Source organism: Puma concolor, chromosome D2 (genome assembly GCF_028749965.1).
Source record: "Puma concolor isolate L17-30 chromosome D2, mPumCon1.1.hap2, whole genome shotgun sequence".
NCBI lineage: Eukaryota > Metazoa > Chordata > Mammalia > Carnivora > Felidae > Puma > Puma concolor.
The window spans coordinates 21,644,320-21,659,291 of NC_141677.1; the positions used below are offsets into that span (position 1 = coordinate 21,644,320).

Here is a 14,972-nt window from a genome sequence, read left to right on the forward strand (position 1 = left end):
AATGATCAAAGCCAACAAAAGATATCTATTCCCAAATTAAATCTGGAGGGAAGAGAAACCAATGATTAAATAGATTAATTAGCACTTAGGGTAAAATGTATATTTCTAGAAAAGGTCAACAGAGTCCATTTCATTTAGAAGCTGTTGTAGAGTGTCTATACTGAGAAAAAGGAGCTTCACAAGTCTGGTTCCTATTCAGTTTGGGAGACACAGAGTACATCAATTCAACTCTGTATTTTAGTTTCCTGATTATTGTTATCAACCTTGGCTGTGGGCTCTTAGAAGGATGAATGATTTAACAATCTGAAACCATTTGGAGTTATTTGAGAAGATGGTTTTATGTCCTTAGAATAGAAGTACTCCTGGATGTTCAGTGGTTGCATTGTGTACTTTTCTTCTAGAGCCGAAGTTTGTGAGTACAATTCTTATCTGATCACATTCTCTTCTATCTGGTGGGTAGTGCATAAAGCTAACATTTTCTCTGAGAAGTCTAAAAAAAGGGAGAAACCCTAGGGATTAGAGGCACAGACTTTAATCATCTTCTGGCTGACAGGCTGTGAGTGATACTTTCCAAACTGGGCAAGTAGGTGATGGTTAAATTCTCATGTCTAGAATGGGGTCCCTCCTCCCTGCTCAAGTGACCATGTTAGCCAGTTTTTGACCAAAGGTTACAGAGTACAGAATCCTGATCCAATAAACAATTGCATTGTTGTGGTACACAGTGCTATGTATAAAAATAAAGCCAAGTTTTCACCTTATTCTTTCTTGGAAAACTAACTTAAAAATACATAAGAGTGGTTTGAAATGATTATGATTGCTTAATGTACAACCATATGTGGATGAAATATATTAATAAGATTCAAGCAAGGTAACTGTTCAATTTGTGTAAAAACCTGTAATCAGAACTATCTGAATAGATCAAAACTTTTTATTCTCTATTTTCATAATACCATGTTCCTTTCATTTGTTGTAATTTTATAGCTGTTTGTGTGATTATTTGAATAACGTTTTCCTCCTCTACTAGACTTGAAGTTAAAAGGCTAGATGGCATGTTTGTTTTACTAACAATTATATTGCCAGAACTTAGCATAGTGACTGGCACAAGGTATGCATTCAGTAAGTATTTTTAATAGAAAAAAAAGAATGATGAGGTTGTATTCTTTCAGTCCTATCCATATTTCCTCATCTGTGTAATGCAGATAACAATACACCATTAGTGAGTGTTAAAAAGATTAAATTAGATAACATAAATTAATATTCTTTATAAATAGTAAATTGCTTTGCAAATAATATGCCATTGTATTATTTTTGTGATCCTTACTTCCTTTATTTCTCTCAATCTTGACAAAGAGTTTTTATTATTTCATTTCTTTCTCCACCCTCTCTCTTTTTCCTTTGCTGTCCTCCTCACTATATCCTTATCTTTTCCCTTTGAGTTCATTACCTCCCACTTAGGTCCTTCTTCTTGAAATGGATGATGATAATGGTGTTGATGATAACAACCACCACCACAGCTAAGAATATAGGATTGTGTAGTATTTTATCAGGATAATAGTGGGAATACTAGAGATGAAAGTACACATGATCATGGTTCCCAAAATATGTACAACTGTATTTATTTTTGTCCTTACAAGTCTTTCTCTATTCTATATTATTTAATACCCCCATCCTTCCTTTTTGAAAAAAAAAAATTGTAATAAGGCTGATGTTCCATCATTTTTGCACATCAAAAAGAAAAGGGTATTTTATAGCCATTCCTTTCTTCCTTTCAATTGTGTAAGACCTAAGTTTGAGACAGTTAGAGACCATCTTATTCACTCAAATCCAAACAACAGTAAGTCCTTGCAGAGTGTCTTTGGGTTCAACATTATGGTTCTTTTCTCAGTCTTCACATATCTATAGCCAGTTGGATGGTGAAGAAAACACTTATTGGTCCAATATATAAGTTATGTCCATTGGCTTAGTGCCATTTTTGTGGGGTTTAGATCAAGACAAAACTCTTACAGAGGTGGTTGTTTTATCCCGCATACACCAGGTTGCTTTATCCTGCATAACAAACGGCTTGCAAATTAGTGACTTAAAGCAACAACCACCATATTTGTTCAAGAATTCAGATGAGCAGTTCTTCTTTATCATGTGGAATCATCCAGGATCATTCCCTTGGCTACATTCAGCTGATGGATCAGTTGGAAGCTGTGTTCAATTGTAGCACTAAAATAGTTGGGGCTTTAATGTCCAAGATGCCTTCATTGACATATCTGGCCCTCAGTTGGGATAACTGGAACAGTTAGAGGTGGATGGACATCTCTCTCTCTTTCGATGATGTCCCCAGTAGGGTAGCTGGATATCTTTACATGGTAGTTCAGGGTTCTAAGGAGGAAGCAGGCACTCTTTTAAGGTCCAGCATTGGAAGTTATACAGCTTTGCTTCTACCAAATTCTATTTGCAAAAAACCAGTTACAGCGTCAGCCCAGAATCAAGCAGCAGAGACAGAGACTTCACTTCTTGACGGGTGAGTGGTAAGGCCTTCTTAGAAAAGACCATGTGGAATGGGAGATACAGTTATTACCGTCTTTGGAAACAAAATCTCCCTATACCAGGGAACATTTCCTATTAGTTCATTTTCTTTGAATAACTTTATGATCAATATCTTCAAGAAGAAAAGAATCCTAGCCTAACATGTCAACCAATCAATAATCCTTAAATTGTTAACCTCTGTAATTCACAAGTACTTACTGTAACAGGGCATATAGACTTTCAATAAGTTTTCTTAATAAGGATTTAAACAAGATCTGCAAATTGTATTAAGTTGCTAAGTCTTTAAAATATCTTTTAATCAGTAACAGGATTTTTTTAACCCTCTTTATTACTCGCCATTTATTTGTTAAAGAAACTGGTTCATTTACCTCACAGAATTTCTCCTATTCTGGACTTGGCTTATCGCTTCCTTGGGATGTTGTTTAGAATGTTCCTCTATCCTCTATATTTCCTGTAGAAGGGTAATGGATAGCTAAGTGAATTTAATTTTCTTGTACAAATACATCCATAGGTCATGCTGTATATTTTCAATCAAATCATGTCAGGAGACACATAGTGCCTGGTTGTCTTTTTTCTTGTGATTTAAAATTTATCAGTGGGTTCAGGTGCTGTCAGCCTAATCTTCCCAGGATAAAGTTTCCCATGAATTTTTCTCTTAATTGTTTTAGCAGTCAAAATGACTTATTTCATTAGGTGTTGCATGCTGATCATTTCCTGATTCTGTCATTCTGCATTTATTACCTGAAATTCTTCTATTAAGAACTTTTGTTCATTGACTATTTGGTTACACAGTTTGTATAGCAAGTGAAAAATAAATGCTTGTTTTATTTCCTTCTATTTTCCAGTTTTTAGAATAATGGTTTGGTGCCTTACCAACCTTTAAAAGTGAACAATGAGTTTTGTTTCATTTTGAACACATGAATTTTAATATTCTTGCTTTAATCCACTGGAGTTATTATTATTATTACTATTATTATTTTAGTGTCTGACCCAATTCTTTTTTTTTCTTTTTTTTAAATTTTCTTTTTTATTTTTTAAACTTACATCCAAATTAGTTAGAATATAGTGTAACAATGATTTCAGGAGTAGATTTCTTAGTGCCCCTTACCCATTTAGCCCTTCCCTCCTCCCACAACCCCTCCAGTAACCCTCAGTTTGTTCTCCATATTTATGAGTCTCTTCTGTTTTGTCCCCTTCCCTGTTTTTATATTATTTCTGTTTCCCTTCCCTTATGTTCATCTGTTTTGTCTCTTAAAGTCCTCATATGAGTGAAGTCATATGATTTTTGTCTTTGTCTGCGTGACTAATTTCACTTAGCATAATACCCTCCAGTTCCATTCATGTAGTTGCAAATGGCAAGATTTCATTCTTTTTGATTGCTGAGTAATACTCCATTGTGTGTGTGTGTGTGTGTATATATATATATATACACACACCACATCTTCTTTACCCATTCACCCAGTTCTTTATTCAAGTTTCATTTTTTTCAGTTTTTATTTAAATTCCAGTTAGTTAACATACAGTGTGATATTAGTTTCAGGTATACAATTATAGTGATTCAACACTTCCATACAATACCTGGTGCTCATCACAAGTGCACTCCTTAATCCCCATTGCCTATTTATATTTAACCCATCCCCACACCCTCCTTCCCTCTGGTAACTATCAATTTGTTTATTATAGTTCAGAATATACTTCTTGGTTTTCATCTCTCTTTTTTTCTTTTTATATTTTTTCTTTTGTCTTTAAGGATATATGCCCTAGGAATATACATTCAAATTACTAAATTTTGTAAATACTTGAAAGATTTCTTCTCTGTATGACTAGGCTACAATTCAACATACAGGTAGTCTTATTCATTTCATTTTTTTAAATTTATTTATTAATTTTTGGAGGATTTTCTTTGTTTTTTAGATCACTTTTACCTAGGTGAATTACATATACCTTGTTTATATGACTATCTTTATCAAACAACTTGAAATATAATTCACATAACATACACTTCACCCATTTAAAGTATAAAATAAAATGCTTCTTAGTGTGTTCATAGTGTTGTCCAACCATCACCACAATCTAAGTTGAGATCATTTTTGTTTACCCAAAAAGAAAGCCTGTATTCATTAGCAGCCACTCCCCATTCCCTACCTCCTCCAGGCCCTCAAACCCTAGACAATCACTAGTCTACTGACCATTTCTATAGATTTGCCTATTCAGGACATTTCATATAAATAGAATCATACAATATGTGGTCTTTTATGACTCATTTCTTTCATTTAGTGTAATGTTTTCAAGATTTATCCATCCATGTTGTAGTGTCTATCAGTACTCATTCCTTCTTATTGATGTATAATATTCTATTATGTGGATATTCCATTAAATGAATTCTATTTATCCATTCATCAGTTGATGGGGACATTTTACTTGTTTCTACTTTTTGGCTACTATGAACATTTGCGTAGTACAATTTTTTTGCATGGACATATGTTTTCATTTATCTTGGGTATACACCTAGGAGTGGAATATGTGTATATTTTAAAGGCACATATCTTTCTTATTAAAGAGTAGTGATGCTATCATTTGTCATATTGTACCAGACCTAAAAATACTAAAGAGTTATATACCACCTCATAATAGTTCAGAAAAAAAATCTTAGAGAAGTTGTTCCCTTTTTCTCTTTTTTAGTAGATGCCCAAAGGAAAGGATTTACCTCACAAAAGAATAGAGGAAAGAAAACACAAGTTTCAGTTATATCATCATGCCTCCACAGTTTCCTGCTGGCATTTCATAACTACCTCCACTCAGGTTTTTTTAAAAATATTTTTAAATATTTAGGGGCGCCTGGGTGGCGCAGTCGGTTAAGCGTCCGACTTCAGCCAGGTCACGATCTCGCGGTCCGTGAGTTCGAGCCCCGCGTCGGGCTCTGGGCTGATGGCTCGGAGCCTGGAGCCTGCTTCCGATTCTGTGTCTCCCTCTCTCTCTGCCCCTCCCCCGTTCATGCTCTGTCTCTCTCTGTCCCAAAAATAAATAAAAACGTGGAAAAAAAATAAAAAAAAATGTGTATTTATTTTTGAGAGAAGAGAAAGAGACAGAATGCAAATGGGGGAGGAACAGAGAGAGAGGGAGAATCCAAAGCACGCTCCAGGCTCTGAGCTGTCAGCACAGAGCTCGATGTGGGGCTTGAACCCACGAACTGTGAGTTCATGACCTGAGCCGAAGTTGGACACTTAACTGACTAAGCCACCCAGGTGCCCCTCACCTCAGGTTTTGATGTGATTTTATCTTTCTACTCCAAACTCAGAAATATCTTTCTAGATTTCATTTGTCTATGTCTTGTTTGACCCAAACTATCAAAGAGTACTTACTGCAATAAGTAGGGGAGATGGAAAATCATGCAGTGGAAAAGTCATTTGGTTATAAGCCAGAGATCTGGCTTCAAATCACAGTTCTCCAACTCAGTAACAGGGTGACCCAGAGCAAATGACTTGGTTTTTCTGTTCCCAGATTCCTTTTCTATAAAAAAGAAGAAAATAAACAACAAAGACCTTGTAAATCTTGTGACAATTGAATTTAAATGTCATAAAGTACATAGCAGAATGCCTTGCATGTTCTATGTACCTGACACATACTGGTCATGATTATTTTTTTTATTGCGTGATTTCAGTTTAAGAGTAAACAATATTAAGATTTACTGAAAAGAATTTAGCACTGAATTCTTATTTTATAGGCTACATAATTTATTACCACTAACTCAACAGAGGTTTAGAATTGGCACGATAATGGGTTGTGCACTTGGTTGCCTTAACAAATTGAGAGAAAGTTGTAAATGTTCTACTTTCAGCAATTTGTTTTTCTTTCTTTCTTGTATTTACCAAAATAAAAATCTTGAAACACTCAAGGAGACAAATGAGAAGAAGGTATCCTTGAAAGTGACTGCAGATAAGACTGGGACACAGAGTTTCCTCATTAGTTAAAATGTAAATACCCTCATTTAGCTTTTTCCATTGAGACTTCAATCTCTTCTAGTAATAGTATCTCCTATGCCTGTTACCTTTAGGAGAAATAAAATTAATTTCTCCAGGTTGAGTTCCTATTAATATCATCATAATAGGTCCCAGTGTTCAATCATTGACTCTAAGTCAGTTGGTCATGACCCAGCCCCATTTGTTTCATATTATAATTATGTTTGCCAAGTTAAGTTTAATCATAAATCTTCCCAAATGTCCAAAGGTCTACATTATGCTCACAAATTTATTAAGAATTGGAATGCAAATTTAAGCTTAGAATAATTTTAGATTATATTTTCATTTATTCTATTTGACATCATGTACTACAGAGCTGGCAATAAGCCAAAACATATTTCATAAATCTGACAAAATCATTGTTTTCCCTAATTGCTCTCTAGTTGACATTTCCTTGTTTGCTAATGGAAAATAGCAAAGTTTTCTGAAATAAAAATTACTCCATAGCAAAAAACTTTTCTGAGATCTTATCATCAGTATTGTTTTTATAATTACAAGTGTAAATAAATTTATAATGCCCTTAATTGGGGTCCACTGAAAGAATCATTTTTTATCTCCTACAAATAAATTTTCTGATGTAAAAAGTAACATTTGGCTAGATCAAAATGCATAATTTTTGATATATAAGCAGCATACAATAAATGTGCATACTTGAATATAATTTCATACAGTTTGACATATGTATGTATATATACCATGAAACCATCAAAACAATAAAAATAATAATAATTCCCAATAATTTCCTCATGCTCCTTTGAAATCCCTCCCTTCCAGTCCTTTCCCCACTTTCCCACTGCCCCATCCCTTGGCCACCACTAAATGCTTTCTGTTATTATAAATTTGTTTATAATATAAGTATGTTATATAAATAAATCAGTAGGTACTCTTTTTGTCTGTTTCCTTTCACTCAGAAAATTAATTTGAGATTCACCCCTGTTGTGATATATCACAGTTTCTATCTCTTCACCTGTTCATGAATATTTGGGTTATTTTCAGTTTGGGCTATTACAAAAAATGCTGCTCTGAACATTTGTCACAAATCTTTATATGGTCAAATACCTTTGTTCCTCTTTGGTAAATAGGAGGAGTAAAGTGTCCAAATCATATGTTACATGCATGGTTAACTTTTTAAGAAAGTGCCCTGCCCCCCTATTTTTCAAAATTGTATCATTTCACATTCCCATCAACAGTGTATCGGAGTTCCAGGGCATCCACATACTTGTAACACTTAGTACAATCAGTCTTTTTTAATTTTAGCCATTGTCACAGGGGTGTAGTGGTAACTCCCTGTGGTTTGAATTTGCATTTCCCTAGCAATTCATGATGTTGAGCATCTTTTTCAGTGCTTATTTCACATCTGTGTGTCTTTTTTTCCTTGTTGGTTTTCTTACTATTGAGTTTTGAGAATTATTTATATATTCCGGATAGGATATAAGTCTTTTATCAGGCATATGCATTTAAAATGTTTGTCCCCAGTATGTGGCTTTCTTTTCATTTGCCAAAAGTGCCTTTGAAATTTTGAAGTTTACATTTTGATGAAACTCCATTTTTACAGATTGTCCTTTTGTTGTTCTTTTGAAGAAATGTTTGCCTTACATGAGATCACAAAGATTTTCTCTAATACCATATTCCAGAAGTATTATATTTTCAGGTTTTACATTTAAATTGATAATCCATTATTTAAATTTTGTATATAATGAAAAGTATAGATTGAAGTTCCCTTGTTGGGCAGGGTAGATATAAACTTCTAATTTTTCCAGTACCATTTGTTAAAAAAATATCTTTTCTCCACTGAATTACTTTTGAACCATTAGCTAAAATGAGTTCCCCCAATATATGCGGATAAACTTCTGACAGAAAGTGAAATGTTGCTTCCCAGCCAATCTTTTAGCTCATAAAGTTTTTCCCATTTGTTCCTCTTTTCCCTAAGTAAATACAAGTTATTTCTATTCTATCCCTAGTCATGATACAATGATAGATATTCTTCCTGGTTGAGAGTGAGAAGAAGCATCAATCTATTTATTGTGGCCTTGAATTCCATTCCCTTTTAGTATAGTTTGTTGTTTTATTTTATTATTTGTCTTTATACATGTAACAGTTTGGTGAATGTTGCCACTATATATATATTATATATATATATATTATATATAATATATATATATTATATATATATTTATATATATTATAAATTATTTTATATATGTATTATATATAATTTATTTAAATAATATATATTATATTTATTTATTTATATGATTATAACTGAGACACTGAGTCTGCTATTCAGTGTCAGCAAGACACAAACCGAGGCATCAAAAGCCCTCTTGTGCATGGGTGGCATTACTTCAGAAAAATAAGGCTGATATGTCAGGAGGGCACACATTTCACAAGCCTTTTTACACATCATTCCTCCCTTATTAGGACAATATCAAAACATGCATAGAATTGAAAGTCTGTAGACAGAGAACTAGGAAGGAAGGTGCAAAAGAGAAAGACAAAGGCAATAAAAAGGGGGCAAGAGTAGGATGTGCCTATTCCTAGAGGATGTGCTCCTATAGTTTCTATTCCTACAGAATCAGCAATACCCAATAATGTATGTATATATTCAACCTTTTTTACAAGACAAGGACAAAATCATGGCGCTCCTGTAAAACACCACTCAGAATACTCATGTTCATACACACAAACACACCAGACTGAGTTTCTGAAACAAATACTTAGCTTTAACTTACCAGAAACCTGTTGAGTCATTTAAAATAAAATTTTAATAATGGCACTGAATTGGCAACTAACTGTGGTTTCTCAGGGTGTTTGTCATACTCCTATAACTAACTCATAATTTAAAAATATTTTTCTCCCTACATTTGAATGCCTACTTGATGAGTGATAAAGAAATAGAAAACCCAACAGGTGAAACAAATTAAATAATTTCTTTAATTCTGATTAAGGCTGCTAAATGCCTGGTGGAAGAGGAGACTTCATATAAATAATACAAATAATCCTTTCCTAGGTCATCTGCATGAGTCATATTGGCTGTACTTATAAATTCAGCCCCAAGTAACTGATTGTCATTTTTCTTGTCTGTTGTTTTCATTATCCAAGGTATTTTTGCTCTTTAGCACAAAATGTTGAGAGTTGGTGTCAGAATAATAACACTTGCATTATCATTAAAAAGCAATAATTATAATGAATTGGCCTACTATTCTTAAGTTTTGGTCAGGTGATAGGTGATTGGGATAATAATATATGAAATTTGTGTTTGGTAAAATTTGGTGAGCAAATGTCCATAATTTTCCTGCTAAGGAAAACACGTAAATAAGAAGAGCATAAAAACAGATTATAGTTGCAGCCAAAGGGTTTCCTGATAGACTAGAACAAAAGTAAACAATATATTTCCATTGTCATTAGTGTTTCATAAAATACCACTAAGTTGTCCTTGGCTTTATACAGTTTTTTTGTGTGTTTTTAAACTTTGGTTACATCAAAAACTCAAATCAATTTATTCTTACCCATAATTACATCTGAGTCACTAGATAATAGAGAAATATTTAAAAAATAGGGACAACTCTATTGGGATCCTTTATATTTAATTATATAACAACTATTAAATAAAAATTCACAGGTCTTTAATCATATTTTAAAATATTAGCACTATACACTTTAGGACAAGTCAACTGTGCCCTTTTACGTTTTGATCCCAAGTAGGTCATCCCAAGGGCTTTGTCTGCATATGGCCAAACAGCCACCTGCTTGCACAAGACTTCATTTAGCTGGCTCCCTTAATGATCCAAGTAGGTCACTGCACAATTGATTTGTATGCAGCACATTCAGATAAATTGAATAAATTTTCCAGTTCCATTATGTTTGCCCATTTTCCAACTATAACAGCTCATGTATGTGTGCATAATTAAAAATTGAGTAATAGTAGTTTGGGACACACCCCAAACTTCAGTTTTTCTATGGATTAATATATGAGCTACCTTATATATTATTAACTAAATAATGTCTTGACTAAAAGAATGTAAAAAATGACAGACCTACCTCTCTGCTGTTTTGGGAGAGAAAACCCTTATCTATGGACATAAAGAAGAAATAGCCACAAATACTCACAGAATGCCTATCATTTACCAGGTAATGTTCTGCACACTTATTATATTCATTACATTCATTTTTGCACAACTACATGAAATGGATCCAGTTATTATCCTCATTTTATAGAGGTGGAAATTAACACCCAGAGAGGTTAGGTAACTTGCTCAAAGTCTCATAATTGTAATTGGCAGATCTGGAATTTGGATCCTAACAGTTTGACTGTACAGCTTGTACCCTTAGCCATTAGCCAATACTGTCTTTTCCTTTTACCTCCTTCTTATACTTGCCCTCTTGCTAAGTTTAAGCTTCACTCTTGTTTCCAGAGAGACATTTAACTACTGCTGTCCCCTTACCAGTGTGCCCTCTTGCATAAGGTTGGGGTAGGGATGGGTCAGAATATAATTGAGGTGAGAAGAAATAGGCTTAGTGATTAAAAATGATTTTTATGAATATAAAGAGATAATTGAAAAGTAAAATTTCAAAGAGTAGGAATAGCAAAAGTTTAGGAAAGTCAAAAATGGAAGTTGGTGATTAGTTTCTCCAAATAAGAGGAAACATTATCTCTCTGGATTTGAAAGAAAATAAAATGAGCAATTTAATGATCTATCTAAATCTCTGAGATAGCACAGAAGCCCTCATTAAGCAAATCTCTAAAAACACCAACTACTGGCAAATCATGTTCTAAATGTATTTCTGAAATCCCAAAAATGGCAGTTCAAGTGATAGTATCAGGGTGTAGGATTGACGGAGAGCAAGAACTACATAGTCTGTTAGCTTTGCAGTGGTGTGCTGATAAAGATTTAACAACCAGCTGGGAGGGAGCAGGGGATCCCTGATTTGTAGCACCATTTACTGATTTGCGTGGAATAAATGCTCCCACCATTACCAACTTCAAACTACCAACCTGACATCACTGAATACAGAGATTAAATAGATCTGCAACAGCACACTATTTTATGGTGTTTCTTCCACACAGATAAAATTGATGTCAATAACCTCAACAACATAAATAATAGTAAAATGTAGTAAAGTAGTTGTTTTGAGTATTTATAACCTTTGTTTATAATTTATTTGTATGTTTATATAACTTAATTTTTAATAATAACCAGGTTGCAAAATTCCTGAAAATTTAATAAACAGCTCTTCTGAGCTGATAGCACTCTACTGCCATCAAAAAAAAAAAAAATGTTTAGATGACTTTATAGGCCATAATGTCAAAAAATCAAAGTCAGCTAAGTTTCTTGAGCCTGATATTAAGTAACTAATTATAAGAAGGACATATCTCCAAGATGTCTTATTCTGGAGTCCAAAAGCAAGTTCTATATTCTAATCAGTCACTAAGAAGAAAAAATTCTAATCATTCACTAAGAAGAAAAAATATTTATTAATAATGTTCTTCTGGCAAGAACATACAACACGTAGCAGAAAACTATTTTCCAGAATTGCTTTAACTGAAACAACTCAGTGTTTAAAAATTTATAATCGCTAGAAAAGGGATATAGATTCACTGTCACAGTTAACTAGCTGATAACACACCACTGATTCTAAAAGAGACAAAATGTGACCATAGTACTGAAAAACTTGAATACTAGAGTTAGACAGCCTGGCTTTGAATCCTGGCTCTTGTATTTATCATCTGTGGACTTGAGCAAATATCTGCTTTGTGACTGTTCTATCATTTGTAAAATGAGAATCAGAATAATATCTACTTCAAAGTAGTGTTGTCAGGATTAAATAAGTTGATACATGTTAGTTCTGAGAACAATACCTGGCACAGAGTAAGTGCTCATTTAGTGACTGAGTATTGTTAAGGATAGGCAGTATGTCCTTTTAGTATTTTTTCTATTTCTTTTTTCCCCTAAATAATATAATCCTTTCGTTCATTTATTTTCTTTTTTTTTTTTTTTAATTTTTTTTTCAACGTTTATTTATTTTTGGGACAGAGAGAGACAGAGCATGAACGGGGGAGGGTCAGAGAGAGAGGGAGACACAGAATCGGAAACAGGCTCCAGGCTCCGAGCCATCAGCCCAGAGCCCGACGCGGGGCTCGAACTCACGGACCGCGAGATCGTGACCTGGCTGAAGTCGGACGCTTAACCGACTGCGCCACCCAGGCGCCCCACGTTCATTTATTTTCTTATAGCAGCAATAACAACTACCATTTATTGAGCACCTGTTTTTGCTAAGCCTTTTTTATATTGTGTGTGCATGTGGACATACGTGTGTGTGCATGAGTGTATTTGTGTGCAGTTGCTCATAATTTACAATCAAACTTAAGAAAGATGCATATTACCCTTTATATATAGGTAAGAAAAAAAATGAGATTTGGTGAGGTATCATGACTTTCACAGCTGACACAGCTAGTAAGTGGTAGAGAAAACATTTAAAGGATGTCAGTCATGTCAGATGAGGGTGCATTCTAATGAACTCAACTTGATTTTATCTGTAAAGACTAGGTCACATTCTGAAGTACTAGGGGTTAGGACTTAAACATATGAATTGGGGGGAGCACAATTCAACCCATAACAGTGCTTACTCCTATACTTATTTTCTCATAATGACAAATTTCTGGGTTTTTTAAAATCTATCTATGCTTTTTCTGAGCTTTCGTTTTAAAATGTATAGATTTGCAAAAAACAAAAGTGAAATTTTTAATCATTTACCTACATCTGGCATTTTCCAAATGAAATTTGCAGTTATTTACAAAATATGTGCAACAAAAAAGACAAACTCAATAAATAAAATAATAAATGTGAAGATAAAATAAGTAAAGAAATATAAATCTAAAAATTTCTTTTTAATTTTTAGGCTTATCTATTTTTTGGGGAGGAGAGAAAAGGAGTAGGGGAGGGGTAGAGAGAGGGAGTGAGAGAATCCCAAGCAGGCTCCACACGGTCAGCACAGGCTTGAACTCACGAATGGTGAGAAAGGGACCTGAGCCAAGATCAAGAGCCAGACATTTAACCTACTGAGCCACCCAGGTGCCCCAAATTACTTTTTGTTTTATATTCCATATATCCTGCACAATAAGTAGAGGTGAAGTACAATTATGAATTACAATTATTTAATATTTTAAAGCACTTTCACAATTTTAAAATAATATGTTTTTTTGTAGAATTTTGAAAAATACAAAAACCTATGTTTAATCCAACCACTATGAACATTTTGCTATGTATCATCCCAAGATATATTATATCCATAAATAGACAGTTATTTGAAATTTAGAAGTTAATGGTATATGTAATTTTATAGTCTATCTTTTTTATTTAAAAATATTGTGAGCATCACCGTATAGTTTATTAGTAGTATAACTTATTTAACCAATGTGATTTAAATTTTATTATAAATGAGTGGCCAAGGCATTGTAATTTTTAAAAGGAGTTTGACTAATTCTTGACTGTAAAATCAAGAATTAGATGTTCAAATTTACTTTTTAAAAAAGTTTATTAATTTATTATTTCAGAGAGAGAGAGAGAGAGAGAGAGAGAGAGAGAGCACACAAGCAGGGGAGGGGCAGGGAGAAAGAAGAGGAGACACAAAATCTGAACCAGACTCCAGGCTCTGAGCTGTCATCACAGAGCCCAACGTGGGGCTCAAACCCATGAACCATGAGCTCATGACCTGAGCTGAAGTCAGATGCTTAACTGACTGAACCACCCAGGCACTCTTAGATGTTAAAATTCACTTTTATCCACACGTCAAAGGCAGAACTAGATATAATTTAGCAAGACTCCATTGAAAAATGCAAATTATTAAATACAGAGTTTCAGTAGAATCTTAGCAAATGGACACCAATAATACTTGAACGAACTTCACTCCATTTAGTTCATTGACAGCTTTGAGGACATACATTGAGCAAAGTTACCTAGGCATATATCTTCAGTAACTTCTTTTTGATTTTGCAGTTTCATTCTTCTATTAGAACTATTCTTATGGACAAGACCCCAGCTATATTACTGTCAAAAAGAATAAAAGGTCTCAGATTTTACCTTGTTTATGGACTAATAAGGTAATCTTTTTCATGGAAGCTACTGTTTCAAGGATGCTGGCAGAAGATACAAGATTCCTGGGTCAGAGAAACAGGACTTCATTACTCATCACAAAGCAGTGGCAGGCTTCTTGTAGATTTGCTTTGGCTTCCCATGCCCTTCTAAGTCCCACAAAGAAAACTCAAGTGAGACTAAGTGGATACCATCATAAGCAGTGGTCTGCACTTGAGGAGAGGAACGCTAAGCTCAAGGAATTTACTACTTTTGTAGTAGGCAAAAGTAAACCTGCTCTTTGGGGAAAGACCACCTCGTCTCTCAAGGTTACCCGCTAAAA

General features: G+C 34.0%; 1 long non-coding RNA gene across 1 annotated transcript; it reads right to left on the reverse strand.

Annotated features, from left to right (window-relative positions):
* Window positions 1-1,585: 1,585 nt before the first annotated feature.
* LOC147575939 (uncharacterized) lies at window positions 1,586-14,736 on the reverse strand. The gene is made up of 3 exons (XR_015241613.1): window positions 14,639-14,736; window positions 5,901-6,048; window positions 1,586-2,370 (listed from the first exon to the last, which is right to left on the reverse strand). It is a non-coding gene; the product is annotated as an uncharacterized LOC147575939 (long non-coding RNA).
* Between the last annotated feature and the right edge of the window lie 236 nt (window positions 14,737-14,972).